General features: G+C 36.1%; 1 long non-coding RNA gene across 1 annotated transcript; it reads right to left on the minus strand.

Moving 5' to 3' along the window:
* Positions 1 to 6,481: 6,481 nt before the first annotated feature.
* LOC127088040 (uncharacterized) lies at positions 6,482 to 7,762 on the minus strand. The gene is made up of 3 exons (XR_007790106.1): positions 7,630 to 7,762; positions 7,379 to 7,490; positions 6,482 to 6,990 (listed from the first exon to the last, which is right to left on the minus strand). It is a non-coding gene; the product is annotated as an uncharacterized LOC127088040 (long non-coding RNA).
* Positions 7,763 to 17,356: the final 9,594 nt, after the last annotated feature.

Genomic DNA, 17,356 nt, shown 5'->3' on the forward strand with positions numbered 1-17,356 from the left:
CAAAAATCATTAAATAAATCATACTCAATCCTAACATCTAGCATGGTAAGCATGTCAAATTTCATTGCATTTGGACAAGTGGAAGGCAGTCAATTAAAATCAAGAAGTCAACACAATTTCAAGTAAGCACAAAGGAGTCAAACAAACATGGGTCAACTTCAAAAAATCATAACTAAATGAAAACAGATGAGAAATGAATGGTATCAACACCAATGCAAAGCTCAAGATGTCTAGTATGCACATGTAAAATTTCATGATCATCCAATAATATATGAGAATTTCACAAAGGATTTGGCAAGATGTGTCACACAAAGTCAACAATTGACTAGGCAGAGAAGAAAAATCTCAAACAAATAGGAAATGGCATAATTAATTCCAGGAAAATTCACACATAAACTAGACATATGAGAGATGGTTCATGCAAAATTTCACATTAATTGGAAGTCAGGAAGCATGTTAACAAAAATCATGAAATTGCATAACATTGGTGTGACACAAATTGTCACACCCTACTTCAAAAATTCATATCTCAACAACCACATATGATAAATTCAAAAACTCTACATCAAAACAAGCATGAATGAGTGTAGAATAACCACAAAAAATTTCAGAATCATTGGATACATCATCATTATTTCACAAAAGAAATGGCAAAAGGTACAAAATGTGCATACATGTCAAGAAACCTAGAGCCATTAAAAATCCAGCCAACCAAAAATTCAGAAAAAATCATGATAAAATAGTAGACATTCATGTGATCATGATGGAAAAAATTTCATGAAATTTGGATGTGAAATGCACGAGTTATGAATTTTGTAAGTTGAGGAATGAATTTGGAATAAAATGAACAAGATAACATGTTGATTGGTCAAAGTGGTTGACCGAGTGGCACAATGGTAATTCCTGCAGTCACTTATCAAAACACAGCGTTTCAGACCACGAAATAAAATGTTGTGATTGGCTAGTGGCTTAATGAAACAGTGATTAGGGCATGCAAAACACACTTACATACAGCAAAACATGTTTCTGGGAAATTTCTAGGGTTTTAGCACACAGTATTCATCATCATCAACCAACCAAAATCGTGAATTTCAAACATGCCCAGAAACATCCATCAAGCATACCATTCGAACAAGTGAAACAAGCACACGCATAATCCAACATTCATCATCATTAATTCGAGCTCACAAAAGAGTAATCAACAAAAACAAGTTTGAACATAGAACTTCAAAGTCAGATTTCTCTTAACACAGTTAATCATTTTCCATGGTTCAAGGTTCATTGGAATCAGCATCAAAGGATCTATCCTAAATATAGCATAACTTGGTAAATGGTGAGACTCGGACACTTACTTGATTTTGAAGAAAAGAGTGGAGCAGTTGTTATTTGTATGTTTCAAGCTCCAACAGATCCTCCTTAGGCTTTGGTATGATGGATACTTGAGGTAGATTAGCTCAGCAAGGCCTGGAAATGTTCAACTCAAGAATTGCCATTGTTGTGCTTGGAAGAAAACAGAACGATATGCTGCAGCACAGTTGAGGTTTGGTGCTCGAAAACACTTCCAAATGATGTCCAAATGAAGAAACAATGAAGATGGCTCGTGGTGTTTTGGGAGTTTTGTGCAGAAAAATGTAAATCGTGAAATTGCAAGTTGAGAGAAAATGAAGGTTTTCTGTTTTGTAAAGGCTGCTGCTAGGTTTTGTTTTGACAGAAAATTCCCTTATATATGTCTGTTTAGCATTGTTAATGAAGTGCTTAAACATAATTAACACAAATGAAGCCAAATGCCAAAATTGCTAAGTTTGACACAAGTTGCACATGGAGGTGTGGTCCTGCACGATTCTGGGCCTTGGCAAGTTGCAAATACCATATAAAACAGATCCCAAATGGCCAAAGTGAGTAAAAGTGTTAAATTCAAAAAGTCAACTTTGGTCCACACTTGAAATTAATAAAGTCAAGTCCAAAAATGGCATTTTGCATGGTGAGGTTTTGGTAAAAGATGAATGCATTTTTGGAAAGAGGGGAACAAATGGAGCTTGTAGGAAAAAACCCCACTAAAATTGGCCTTGTGGTTCATGAGATATGGCTCTTTGAAGTTCACAAATTTTGAAATTGAATTGATCATATCTTGCAAACCATACATGGGAATTGAGAGTTCTTGGACTTTTTGAAAATGGGAGAACAAGATCTTCAACTTTCATGTTGGACAAAAATCCATTTGAAGCTTGTATCATGATGTAAGTTTGGGATCAAGAAGTTTCCATTTTTGGCAGTTAAAATTACAGGTCCAGTTTCTATTTTTGGAAATTTTCTGTTTGGCTTCAAATTCTTCAATGATGTTAATTGCCATGATATATGAGGCCTATTGAGACATGAATAAGCTCTCTCAAACCAAATCCATCCATCAAAATCATAAAATCAACCACAGTTGACCAACTTTGACTTTCTAGGGTTTCTGACTGATTGTGCATGGACTGATGACCTCTGAACCTCCAAACCTTGACTTAAACATTTCAAATGGACCTCCAAATCATGTGAACTTGTGGGACAAACCCTAGGGCCTTTGCTCCTTGAGAAACACCCTTGCTTGCTTCTTGACTGATCTCCTGATCAGTTTGACCTAATTTCTTGCTTGCTTGCTCTTGAGGCAACTGGGGACAATGCAATGCTATGCCATGGATCATGATATGCTATGACTTAATATGAAAATGTATGTACAGTGATAGGTGCAAATTTGAGGTGCTACACCTACCTATAGGTGGAAAAATTGTAGGTCTGTGGGATGAATCTCTTTCATCAGGATAATCATCAATACGTGCAGGTCTATTGATTCGAGACTCAACTCATCTATATATTGAGAGCAAAATGTGAGAACCTCTTCTGCAAGGTATCCTTCAGCAATAGAACCTTCGGGTTGTGCCTTATTCCTAACATAGGATTTCAAGTGTCCTAAGTACCTAGAAAAGGGGTTGAAAATTAGAAAATGTGAATAACTTAAAGGGGAGATACAAGAATAACCTCAAAATGAAGTAAGTTAATCACCTTTCAATAGGATACATCCAGCGATAGTGTACTGGACCTCCAAGTTTTGCTTCACCAATAAGATGACAAGTCAAATGAACCATGATTGTAAAAAAATGAAGGAGGAAATAACATTTCTAAGTGACAAAGAGTGAGAATGATTTGAGACTGGAGTCTATCGAGATCCAAGTGACTTAAACTCTTGGCACATAATTGACAAAAGAATGAACAAACTATACTAACACTACAGTCACATTGTCTGGTAGGACATTTCGTATAGCAATAGGTAGTATTTGCTCCATAAGAACATGAAAATCGTGGCTTTTCATCCCAAAAAGTTTTTGATTGTTTATGTCAACGCGCCTAGAAATGTTACTTGAGTATCCATCAGGAAAAATAGTATTCCTCAAAGTTCGTAGGAATACATCTTTCTTTGAATTTGACATTGTAAACAAAGATGGGCAAAATCTTTTATTACTATCTAGCCAAAGATCCTTCCTTATACCCATTAATTTAAGATCCTCATGGGCTTTAAAATTATCTTTTGATTTCCCAGTTTCATTGAGCAAAGTGTATACAACATTATCACAGACATTTTTTTCAATATGCATAACATCTAAATTATGGCGCAACAAATTGGACTCCCAATAAGGAAGATCAAAAAATATACTTTTCTTCCTCCATTGTCTCGGTCCTTCAACAATTTTTTTCTTGCGTTTTATTTTTCCTCCATCTTTTTCTTTAGATTTTAACACTTTCCCAAAAGTAACACTTGCTCCCTTTAGTTGGTTCAAGATATCTTGTCCTAACAAAGTAGCAGGGGCATCTCTTTGCTCAACTTTTCCATTAAAACGAGACCGACTCAATCTAAGTTTATGACCTTTTTCTAAAAAATGGCGGTGACCCATAAAACACCATTTTCCACCATTCTTTAATCTAAAACTATCAGTTTCATTGTTACTAGGGGGCAAGCAAGCTTAGTCTGTGTATTCCATCTTGATAAAGTGCCAAGTCCTGGAAAGTCACTAATAGTCCACATCAAAACTGCCTTCATCATAAACATTTCATTTTTTGATGAATCTAATGTTTTCACTCCATCATACCATATTTCTTTCAACTCTTTGATGAGAGATTGTAGATACATATCTACATTATTTCGCGGCGCTTGTTTTCCAGGAATGATCATGGAAAGGATTGTTGATGTTTGCTTCATGCATTCCCAAGGAGGGCGATTATATGGGATAAGAACCACTGGCCAAATGTTGTAGTTTGTACTCATCACACCAAAAGGGTTAAAGCCATCGGTGGCTAGGCCAAGTCGTACATTTCGAGAATCCGTAGCAAATTCTGGATGACGTAAGTCAAATGTTTTCCATGCCTCGGAATCTCTAGGATGTCTCATCATACCATTTTTATTAGCCTCCAATGCATGCCATTTCATTGACTCTGCGGTTTTAGAACACATAAAAAGTCTTTACAATCTTGGCTTTAGTGGAAAGTAGCGTAGTATCTTTGCAGATTGCTTCTTCTTGTCATCCGTCCACCTAGATGTCTTGCATCGCTTACATTCTTCTAAGTCTTTATTTTCTTCACCCCTAATATAACATACAATCATTTGGGCAAGCATCTATCTTGGTATAATCAAGACGAAGTTTGTTGATGATTTTCTTAGCCTCATAGAATGAAACAGGAATCTTGGCATCAACAAACACATCTTTTAATAACTCTATAATCATAGTCGTTGCTTTGTCACTTATTCCACACAAGCATTTTATATGATACAATTTGATTAGAAATGACAACTTTGAGTAGTTTTTACACCCTTCATATAATGGTTGATTAACATCTTTTAACAAATCAAAAAACTCGGCCTTGTCTTCAGCCCACGTTGAATTACGCCCTTCGTCGTTGTTCTCAGAAGATGGACCAAGATTATTCAGACTACTTTGGGTAAATCCAAATGCATCATGGACCATGTTTTCCATTGCATTATGTGGTTGGAAGGTATCTTCTGCGACATGTGTTCTTTCAAATACTTGAGACTCATTTATACTTGACCCTTCATCATGCCAGTTTCAAACTTTGTAATTTTTTGGAAAAGGTCTATTTTTGAGGTGTACATAAACCTCATCCCATGTTCCCCCCTTCTTGAAACCACATTTTGAACATGGGCACTTTATCTTAAGACTGTCAATAGATTTATGGTGAAATGAAAAATTCAAAAAATTAATCAATATCCATTTTCATATTCAAGCGTGTCTTGTGGTTTGTCAAAAGAAACCAAACCATTACATCTTAAAATTTATGACTATTAAATTATGAGCAATTCTAAATGTAGTATAATAGTCAATAACAATAATAATGAGTACTAAATTTTAAATAGCCATTTATGAAAATATAAAATAAGAACTATATAGTAATTTAGTATATATACATTCAAAATGTCATGCAGTGGGTAGAGAGTTGTTGTACAGGAAAAGAATGAGGACAAATTCGTTGAACATGTGGTAACTATTCAGGTATGGTCAATGGAAATTGTCCAGCCACATTCAATGTTTGTATTGATAGTTTAAATTCGATTGTCAACTTGTCATCATAACTGGAAATCAATTAAATTTATTATATCAATAACTGCTTTTATTCGTATGGTTTAACGTCCTCAAGATACTTGTTGGTCGTCGGTAATGACAATCAAATGTGTGAGCTCCACCCAGATGGTAATAGGTAATGACAAAATATTTCTATAACAAAACACATTGCACTTAATTGGCCTTTTGAAATTAAGACACACATAGCTATTACAAACAATGACATTGTCTCATCTCATCTAGCTACATTTATAAATGAGTTGAATATTTCAAACTATATTATTGCATGACCTGATTATGATATCAAACAAAAAATTCAAGAGCTTTTGTATTCCATTTTTGAATTTTCGTCAAATTTATCAAGCTCTTTCCTTGTTTGGTCATGCAACATATAGTATAATTATGCAGTAGCAACCAAAGTAAATTATTATTATATTATCTTATTAGGACCAAGCTCATGACTGCTTTAATTAATCATTTGTAAGGAGTTTGATTCATTATTCAGTATAATCCATTGATCCTTTTGTAGATGAGCTTGTAATATGAATATGCATATTATGTTAGGCATGAGCAATAGAGCTCCACAGGTTTGACCGCCACTCCGGAATCAAGAGTCTCAATCCCGTAATTGGTTGTGCATCGCATGGGCATACATCTAGTCATATATAAAACTTATAACAATATAAGATATGCTAGGCATGAGCAACAAAGCTACACAGTTTTGACTGCCACTCCAAAATCGAAAGTCTCAATCTCATAATTGATCGCGCATCGTGCGGGCATACATCTAGTTATATTAAAACTCATAACAACATAAAATATGCTATAGGCATGAGCAACAGAGCTACAAATTTTTTACTACCACTCCAAAATTAAAAGTCTCAATCCCATATTGTGTCGTGCATCGCACGGGCACACATCTAGTTATATATAAAACTCACAACAACATAAGATACATATAGTTATATATAAAACTCATAAGAGCTACACAGTTTTAACTTCCACTCCAAAATCGAAAGTCTAACCAATTTTCTTATCATAATTCAAAATCAAAATTAAGCATCTTTCCCAAATTGGAATACCTCAGTCCATACACAGGAAACAGACCTATACTAATACCAACTAGTGAACATCCAGAAACTTAAGAATACATACATTAGACATTGTAAGTATCTAATGCAATCCAAACACTAAGAGAAAGAAAAACGAAAATACTCGAAACATCCCCATCCTACCAACAAAGAAGCCTCGTTTTCTAATTATTGTAAGTAAACCATGTTATATATTTATGCATCAAACAACTACAAGGATAAGGAAAAACTCACCAGCTAACAAATAGAGTTATGAATCCAACAATTTAGTTGGAGAAACCACTGTGTATCTGTCAATAAATAACCATAACATCAAATATTAGGATAAGATTCATACAAGTAAGTCAAAAGGAAATGACACAGTGAAATACAACAACAAGCAAAAAAAACTAACAAAGTAAGATTCATCCACAATATTGTTCAGAATTTAGATATAGTTGTTAAAAGCCATTGAATATAATCGAATTCGGTGGCCGAAATTATAAGATAAACCAGAGGACTAAGAAAATATTATCATTCAAAATCCCCTAAAGGCACTCTTACACAAGAATATATCAAGAACTTATCAAATCATGCTAATCTTGTGAAAAGGGAAAGAAAATTATCACATGAGTCCCATAAACCATAACAATGTCAATATCATAAATCATGTTATGAAAAATGAAAGCATATTATTACCTTAAAATTGGTGGTTTGTGGAATTTTGGATCGTTGAGTAGAAAACCTGAGCAATAGAACGACCAATTGCAGAACTGTAGATTGCGGAGCAGCAGAACAGAGCAGTAAAAACCTGATTGTGGAACAGCAGAAAACCTGATTGTTAGGGTTCCATATTGATAATGATATTGAATATGTAAGATTCTAATTTCAAATAATTGTTATGTTTTGAATTTGAATGAAAGGAATAAATTGAGATCAAAAGGGTTTACCGGAAACTGGACGGAAGGAAAGGAATGTGAGAAATTTGAAACCGAAGTGGAAATTTAAAGAAGAAAAATGAAAATCGGAGAAGAAAGATGAAAATATCGAAGAGAGTTGAGATGAATTAGGGTTATTTTGTGCGTTTGAAGAAGAAGGGCATCTGAATAATTGTTTTCTTTTTTATTTATCGAATAACATTATTATTTTTATTATTATTATTATTATTATTATTATTATTTATTATTTTTTTTAAAGGGAATGAAGAGTGAGAAAAACGTGTTTCACAGCAGTGCGAGAATTTAAAAACAATTAAGTAAATAGTGGCCGTTAAAACCATCATTTTGTTTCTAATATTACGTCGTTTAGAAAATCCGTCGTAATCAATCGCAGATTACGGCGTTTTTAACTAAACCGCCATAATTTACACAGATTTTTGTAGTGCTTTGAAGTCTTCGATCTCATTTTGCAACTACCTGTTGTCAACAAGTCATCGACATATAGACATAGTATAAGCAATTCGCTCTTGCTTCTTCTTATATTTACTCCATGTTCAGTTGTACACTTCACAAATTCCTTTTCCCTTAGAAAGCCATCTATCTTCTTGTTCCAATCTCTTGGAGCTTGTTTAAGTTCGTACAAAGCTTTATGCAGCCCATATACCTTTCTTTCTTTGCCTTGTTTCACAAACCCAGCTGGTTGTGCAACATAAACTTCTTCTTTTAAGGGGCCATTCACATTCATCTGACATATATGTCAGTTGTTCATGTTTTCTATACCAACAACCAACCTGATTGTTTCGATCCTAGAAACAGGTGCAAAAACTTCGTCGAAGTCGATTCCTTCTTTCTAAAGAAATCCTTTCGCCAGAAGTCTCGCCTTGTGTCGAGTCACTTCTCCTTTGGGATTCAACTTTACCTCGTATACCCACTTCACATCAATTGCATTCTTATTTGGGGCAATTCGATAAGTGACCAAGTATTGTTGACTTCGATTGACTTCAGTTCCTTGTTCATTACTTTCACCCACTTCAAATCTTTCAATGCCTCAGGTGCATTGACTGGTTCGATATCTACGTAGAAAGCATAATGTACCATATCACCTTCTTTATTGACCATATCATCTGATGTAATCGCATATTCTTGCAACCTTGTAGGCATGTGTTTTGTTCTTTGAGGTCTGCTTGGGCCTAATTCACCTCTGACTTCTTGTCGAACTTCTCATTCGACTTAACTAGTTGGTTCATCCCATAGGATTATCACTGAGTCCTTCTTGAAATTCTAAGTTCAATCTCATTCCTTAAGCTCATCTATGATCACATCCTTGTTGATCACCACTTGCTTGTTCGTTGGGTCAAACAACTTGTATCCTTTAGTCAAATGATTTCCTATCAGGATCATCTGACTCGATTTTTCATCAAGTTTTCTTTTCAACTGATATGGCACATGTCTATGTGTTATAGATCTAAACATCTGTATATGAATCAAGCTAGGCTTGACACCAGACTAACATTATTCTGGCATGATTCCTTCTATCTTCTTCGTTGGACATCTGTTCAGGATATATGTTGCAGTCAAGACAGCTTCTCCTCATAATTATTTGGGTAGATGCTTGTCTTTCAACATACTTCTCACCATATTCATGATGGTTCTATTCTTCCTTTCTGCGACTTCATTCTGCCGTGGAGTGTAGGGTGGCACCACCTCATGCACAATCCCTTCTTTCACATATAATACGTTGAAGTCTTTCGACACATGTTCTCCACCACCATCAGTCCTCAGAATCTTGAGCTTTCGACCGCTTTATCTTTCGACCATAAATTTAAACTTGGAAAATACCTTGATCACTTTACTTTTCTTCTTGACCAAGTAAGCCCACAGTTTTCGACTAAAATCGTCTATGAATGCAACAAAGTATCTTTTACCTCCAATCGAATCAACCTTGATAGGACCACATACATCATAGTATATGACTTCAAGAATTACCTTCAACCTGCTTCTTGCATCCTTACTGAAGTTATTCTTGTGTTACTTCGCCTGCACACATTCTTCACACACTTCGTTTGGAATGTCGATTTCTGGTAATCCTGAAACCATATTCCTTCTCTTCAAATCTATGATGTCTTTAAAATTTAGATGACCAAGTCTATAATACCATATTCCTTCATCTATGTTGGTTGCTGTTCCAAGGCACTTATGCTCCATCATATTAAGCTCAATCTTGAAGGTTCTATTCTGAGACATTAGAGCCTTCTAGATAAACCTTCCATTTAAGTCGAGAACTCTCATCATCTTGTCTTTGATCGACACCTTGTAGTTATTTTTGACTAATTGCCCTATGTGAGCAAATTACTCTTCATGCCTGGTATGTACAACACATTTGAAATTACTGAAGTCTTTCCATCTTTCCTCATAATCAGAACATCACCAATATCTTCATCTACTAGAGTATTGTCATTTACAAATTTCACCATGTTCTTCATTTAAGGATTTATGTTAACAAACCAATCTTTCCTTACATACATGTGTGTTGAGCTTCCTGAGTCTAAGTACCACTAGTCCTTGAATCTCTCTTCATCTCTCGTTGTAACCATCAGCAACATCTCTTCTTCTTCTTCATGTTTCACTAGCTTTGCATCAGTTTCTTGATTCTTCTGCTTGTATGGCTTTCGACCACCACCTCTTCCTCTACATGTAACACCACCTCTTTGGTTACGTTGGTTCCAGTGTTTTCTCTTATTCGACCAGTTTCCTTCTTGCTGATTTCGACCATTCGAATTATTGTAGCATACTCTTCCTTTGTTGCCATTCCAGCTTCCTTTGCCTTTCCTTTCTTTTGTTGATTTCTCCTGCAAAGCCACATCACTCTTTGACTTTCCGGCAGATCTTTCGTCCATTCTTTGTTCATGAGATTCAAGCGTCCCTTGAAGCTCTTCCTTTATCAGTTTTGACAAATCTTTCGACTCTTCTATGGCTACTACCACATGGTCTAACTTTGGAGCCAACGACCTCAAGATCTTTCCAACAACTGATATTGATGTCAACACTTCTCCATATACCTTGATTTGATTCACTAGTTTCGTAACCTTAGTGAAGAAATCAGTTATGTCTTCATTGTCTTCCATCTAAAGCAATTTATACATCCTTTTGTGGGTTTGTAACCTCACCTCTTTCACCTTCTTCGCGCATCCAAATGAATTCTCCAGAATTTCCCATACTTCTTTTGCTGACTCTACATCACTAACCTTTTCAAAGTTATTTGAATCAACATATTGATGGATTATAAAGAGAGCTTTATAAACTTTCTTTTTCAATTCTTTATGTGGAGCCCTTTCTTGATCCATCGTGTTTTCTGCAAGCGTTGTTACTCCTTCCTTCACAAGATCCCAAAGATCAAGATAACATAACACAACCTTCATCTGCTTGCACTAATTCTCATAATTATTGTCCCCAAGAATCAAAAGGTTCACAATAAAATGATTGTTTAAATGATTCATTACCATCATGATTTTCTCCCCATGAATCGCTCAAATCGAAGCTCTAGATACCAGATGTTGGAAATCCACCACAACCTATGAAGAATTTCTATCAATCTTGATAAACAAGATTGTTATCAACCATGTAATGATAATGAAAAGAAAAGAACAATTAAGAAAGAAAAGAAAAGAACTTTGGAGAAGAAGAATATTTTCTGTAGATTTTTCTCTCTACCCACAACATGTGGAAAACTTCTTTATTCACTTTGCAACTGCAAAATTCTGTGAATACAATATTATGAGTTCTACTTACGAATAGGGGTTACTCCCTCTATTTATATATTTATGTTAGCTTACTCCCTAAGCCAAGGTCCAAAACTATAAAAGCCCAACATAGTTAACACTACTAAGCAAATAGGCCTAAGTCGAAATCATGTGTCAAGCAACATGCTTCAACACTTTGACACACTAATACAACTCGACACACTAGGTTATTTGACACATCCTTGTTTTGTCGAGCAACCTGCTTCGACACAAGGAATTACAATTCAACATAAAATAGGTGATATTTGTCACCCCATATCCAGATTCATTCTTTTTTTCATATAGTGTGTGAGTGCATCAACTCAAATCTATATATTTTTGATGTAGTTTTCATTCTTTGCTAGTGGTTGTTCTAGTGTTTTGGTAATCATGAGAAAACTAAAGGAAGGTGATGGTCATGAAGTGCTCATTTTATTCTTTGTCTAAAATATTCCTAACAACGCATTTTTGGGATCAATTCGTAAATGCTTTGATCAATTTGGGTTGTTGAGGGGGGTCTTTATCTCTTCAAAGCATTTAAAGTTTGGTGAATGTTTTAGCTTTATTCATTTCACATATGTGAAGAACACTTGCAAGCTTCAACAAGGTTTACTAATCTATGGATTAGGTACCTTCAAACTTCGAGTTAATCTTGTAAGATTTTCTAGGGACCATCTACAAATCCATAAAAATTTCGCTGCTCGTTATGGGCTTGTTAGTCGTTCCCAAGCTCCTTCCAATGCTAAGTCTTTTTGCCATGAAGGTGGTGTCGAAGGTATCTCTTGTAAGGATGCAGTTTCCTATGATGTTAATAAAGTGAAAAAGGTCTCAAGAGATCTCTACATGGCCATCCTCTTTTTCAGGAAGACATAATTGGCTTGAGGTAGATTGGGAATGTTGAGAATGTATCAAGTTTGAGTAGTGTGGTTAATAGTCCCACATTGGTTGGAAATGTGAAGACTTGATCATTTATAAGTGATAGAACTCACCCACATATTATCTTAAGGTTTTGGGTGAATATATGGTGTGTCTCTCATAAAGGTGTTGCTCCAAAAAGAAGAAGTTCCATGATGTTCAATGCTCCCTAGTGAAAAACTCCCCTAACAAATGGTATCATGAGCCTTTTGTTTGAGAAAGGGACTGACCTACTTGTATCGAAAGTCAACGATGCTACAAGAGTGGCGAGTAAGAAACATTTTGTTGAAGAGTGTCAACAGCGCTAGGGTGGTGAATAAGAAACGTTCCATACGGTACAATAGTTTGTGGAAGGAAGAAGAACTTCCACTTGAGGGGAAGCATTGTGAACTCACACTTGAGGGGGAGTGTTGAAAATGTATCAAGTGTAAGTAGTGTGGGTAATAGTCCCACATTGGTTGGAAATATGAAGACTTGAGCATTTATAAGTGAGAGAATCCACCCACCTATTATCTTAGGTTTTGGGTGAATATGTGGTGTGTCTCTCACAAAGGTGTTGCGCCAAAAAGAAGAAGTCCCAGAATGTTCAATGCTCCCTAGTAAAAAAAATCCCCCAATAGGGAAGAGGACAATGTGGCTTCCCTCTCCAAATGTCTAGTAGGGGTTTTAACTATGCATGCTAATGTTTCCTCCATAGCAGGCCAACTATCTATCCTTGGTTTTCCTTCCATCAAGCTTTCAACTATGGGAGGGGATTATGTCATCTTAAGCTCTAATGTGGAGGGTTTACTTCAATATTTCCTTGACAATGAGATGGACATGTGTAAAACTTTATTTGTGACCCTTGTTCCTTGGTCCCCTTTCTCAAAGCTCCTAGGAAGGAGGTGTGGTTAGCTTGCAGAGGAATCCCTATTCACATCTGAAATGAGAAGGTTTTACACAAACTTAGTTCACCTATGTTTGGATACGGTAAAACGAACGGAGCGGAAAGGAGAGGAAATGAGTGGAATGGAGTGGAGCAGAGCATAATGGAATAAAGATACCATTCTATTGTTTGGATATTTCATGACGGAAGAGAGAAATTTTATCATTCCGCCCAAATTGGAGGGTATAAAAGTGATGGAAAGTGATGGAATGGGATGGAATGCCTTCCATCCGGTTCTGATCCATTCCATCCATTTTTAATTAATCCAAACAACATGATTTAAGTTTATTCTATTCCATTCCATCCCATTCCATCAATCCAACCGAGTTTGCTTTATGTGGAAATAAGTTTTATGTTGGTAGAATGTTTGTTTCAATGGAGTTGGGAGCTCTGATTGACATAAAAGTAAAAACAATGGTTGGCCCTATTCTATACTCAGTTTGGATTTTGGAGCAAGTATCTCAACGTTGCAATTGTTGGTTCAGATTTGGGGGAAAAGGATTACTCGGTTATGGGAGATATTAATTTGTTTGAAGATGTTGAGATCATTTCAGAATAAATTGATGGGTTGGACTATTTGAAGTCGAAAAAAATTGAAGATTTGTCTGGTTTCAATGGTGGAGATTCACGTTTTTCCTACAAAGAAGATTATTCTTTTTGTGAAGGTTCAAATGGGCCCAACTCTGGTACACATGGCAAGATTTCATTGCACACCTCATGTATGGTAGGTGGGGACCCATCTAAGGTTGGTACAAATGCTTATGACTTGGACCGACGACGTGTCATGTCATTTCCTCAAAGATGGATAAACACGTCTGGGTGAGCGTCATATCATTGTCGCTATCCGCTTATTTCTGAGTCAGGATCCGATATATATATATATATATATATATATATATATATATATATATATATATATATATATATATATATATATATATATATATATATATATATATAAACGTCTGGGTGAGTGTCACATCATTGTCGTTATCAGCTTATCTCTGAGTCTGGATTCATTGTCTTTGGGTTTAATATTTCTCACAGCTTATGTGGCTTCTCCTATAGACGCGTCCAAGGATCCCAAGATTAGTTGGCTAATAAATACATCCTTTCCCTCATGAAGTTGGCTTGAAAGGGTCAGATATCTCTTTGCTACGTTAGGGATCGATAACATAACACGCATCTAGAGATCCAAAATTCCAGAAAGGCAATATGTTCTTCAGCAGAGACTTTGGGGGTATCAGCGAAAAGATAATCCTCAATATATCTTGTAAAGCCACCGCGGTTGCTGTCAAAGTCGATGTTATCTTCATCTCGCTCATTAGGTTCAAAGTTGCCGCCATCAGGGTGAAGGCCAGTAATGGCCTCCACGTTTAAAAGAGTGGGTGTCAACATTCCGCAAGGAAGTTGAAAGGTGTTACTCGTGCTCTCCCAATAGTAAAGGAAGGTGACAAGCATGTTTTGGAAATACAACGGGTCAGTCCTCGGAAGTTGGATCAAGTCGAATATGCCGATTTCTTTCCAGATTCCTCTCATCTTTGCTTCTATCTTATATATCCATGAAATGTAGTCATCATGCTTTTTGGTGGGAGAAGTTGATCGAAAAACTCTCAAAGTGCTAGTATGGTGTTCTAAGTTCATGAGTTTCTTAATACTAACTATAGATTTTATCCTATGCTAAGTAGGAAAAAAGTATTTAAACTTAGTAAGACCCTCTACATAGTCAAGCGTAGGACCCATAAGAGCGTGTATTGTCCAAGAAATAGCATAGGAAATGAGCACCTATGATTTGTAGATTCGTAGTTTTTCCTCAAAGTTGGAAGGTTCTGGAACATACTACCGATTCCCAATCATGGTGGTGTTATGCAGCATGTAGGCTTGAGGAACTGGTTCTTTTGAGGCCTTAACATTTTTGTTTGAAGGTGCCATCGTTGAAAACACAAAACTTTTGTTGAAAAATATTGAGAAAATAGAAGAAATAGGTTTAGAGTAAAGTTAAGAAGAAATGTGGGGAAAATGCTGAAATTGTGCTGACGTGCTATTTATAGTGGAAAGAATTGAGATTCTTCATTTTCCTCAATGTAGCATTTGGGACAAGAAATGTGGCACGTGGTGCTTCCCCAAAAGAAGAGCTAAGGAGATTGACTACACGTAACCACACTACCCTGCGGATTCGGCGCCATGATGAATAAAGGCATGGGAAAGTGGAAACACACGTTTTCGAGGTGACGTTTGAAAGAAACGTCATGATGAGTATAACATCAACCCACCAAGTGATTAATGTATGGAAAGGTAAAAAAAATCCCATATCTCCTAAAATCGTTGAGATGGCCTTTTTGGGGGCAATTTGTTAGCTAGGACTTTTGATAAGAGGAAAAGTCTTAGTAAACAAGGGCAAAGACAAAAATCTTGGTTCGACCAAAATCTGAAGTTAATGAAATTTTTGAATGTTGCATGAGGCATTTTGACTATGTGATAGCATCAACCACGTAGGACTTACGATAGTGGCAACTCGATCGACAAGGTGGTTATTTGGGAGCCCAATGTTACATTCGAATATCAATAACTTCCTGTTGGTTTCCGTCTAAAGAGATATGTGGAGAAAGCACACAGATAAGCTGCATGCAGAGCTTTACATGGTGAAATCTAAAGATAGAAACATTAGGTGTATCTATTTCATACTTGTATATATAGGAGTTCATTACGTTGAATTTGGGTGTTCATTGTATTACAAAATTCTTACTGAAAACTCAAAGTATCAACGTATAGAGAAATGAGCGAATGGTTGAGAGAATGTAAGAACTGATGAATCACCAAACTTTTACTTTCAATTCAAAGTTTCTAGTCCTATTATTTTTACTTTTCTTTAATTCATTTACTTTCATTATTATTCAAGTAATTTCATTCAGCATTTCCAGTCTTTATCTTTTCTCTTATACTCTTTTAAAGTGGTCGAAGTCGATATCTTTTGTTCTTATGGTCGCTTAAGAATTTATTATTTTAACCAAGTCGAAAATAATCATTTAAACACAAGATAATCGAAAACAAAGTGGTTATCTGGAACTATGTCCTAGGATTCACTGGTTTGATCCTGCAAGTAACCCTTAATTTGGAGATCAACGGTTGTTTACCATTTTTCAGCGTAAACAAATTGGCACGCCGAGTGGGACATGTGCTAAGTTTCCTGTCAGTTTATATATTTTCTTGTTTTCTTTCTTCTACAATAGTGTTCTATTTTTAAAAGTCATTTATTGGAATTTTGCATGCTACTATAGAGTGGTAAGGCTTTTTCTAGAATGTCTCATCCTTTTGTAGATAGTGTCAATCCCCATAATAATATCCAAAATGTAGTGTAACAACCAGCCATATTGGCGGTTGAGGAGCCAGTTCTCTCGACACCAGTTAGAACGAATGCTCTAGTGGCATCAACAACACTGGTCATAATGATGTCATCGCAAGGGACCACACCCTCACCGCAGTCGGGGAATTCTCTGAATAATCCTGTGATTGTGAGACCTTTGTTTGGGTTCTCGATGCCACCGCCTAGAAAGAAATTACCTTATAGTATGCCAACGTCCATGATGGCAAACCTTTAACAAAATATGTCGATGTTTAGCGACAATGTGATGGCCACAACGCCATTATACAACCCTCACAATACCTCAGTGTCGACCATTAACAATATGGTACGACCAAGAGGGGTAAACTATATCCCCCAAAATACACCACCTTTAAATACAACTTCTATGATGGCCATGAGGCAGCAAATGGATGAGAGTAATTTAGAGTTAGTGAATACCCTCACCCAACAAATGGGAACTATTTTTAACCTGTTGATTGCTAATATAAATCAAACCTATGAAGTGTTAGCAAATCAAATAGGGTGTATCACTTATTTCTTTACCACGCCCCAGTATAGTTTCAACCTTCCCCATAAATATCGAATGCTAAAATGGTCGAAATCCTTGAGAACGACATAACACATACACTTTAGGCCAAAACCAAGGGTTACAACAACAACCTCCCCTGAACAGGGAAGAGGTAGAACAAATAGAACAAAACAACCCTAGGCCTCTGATGGTTCAGAGGAATAAGAGTGTTGACCAAGTGTTGAGGT

Source organism: Lathyrus oleraceus, chromosome 5 (assembly GCF_024323335.1).
Source record: "Lathyrus oleraceus cultivar Zhongwan6 chromosome 5, CAAS_Psat_ZW6_1.0, whole genome shotgun sequence".
Taxonomy (NCBI): Eukaryota; Viridiplantae; Streptophyta; class Magnoliopsida; order Fabales; family Fabaceae; genus Lathyrus; species Lathyrus oleraceus.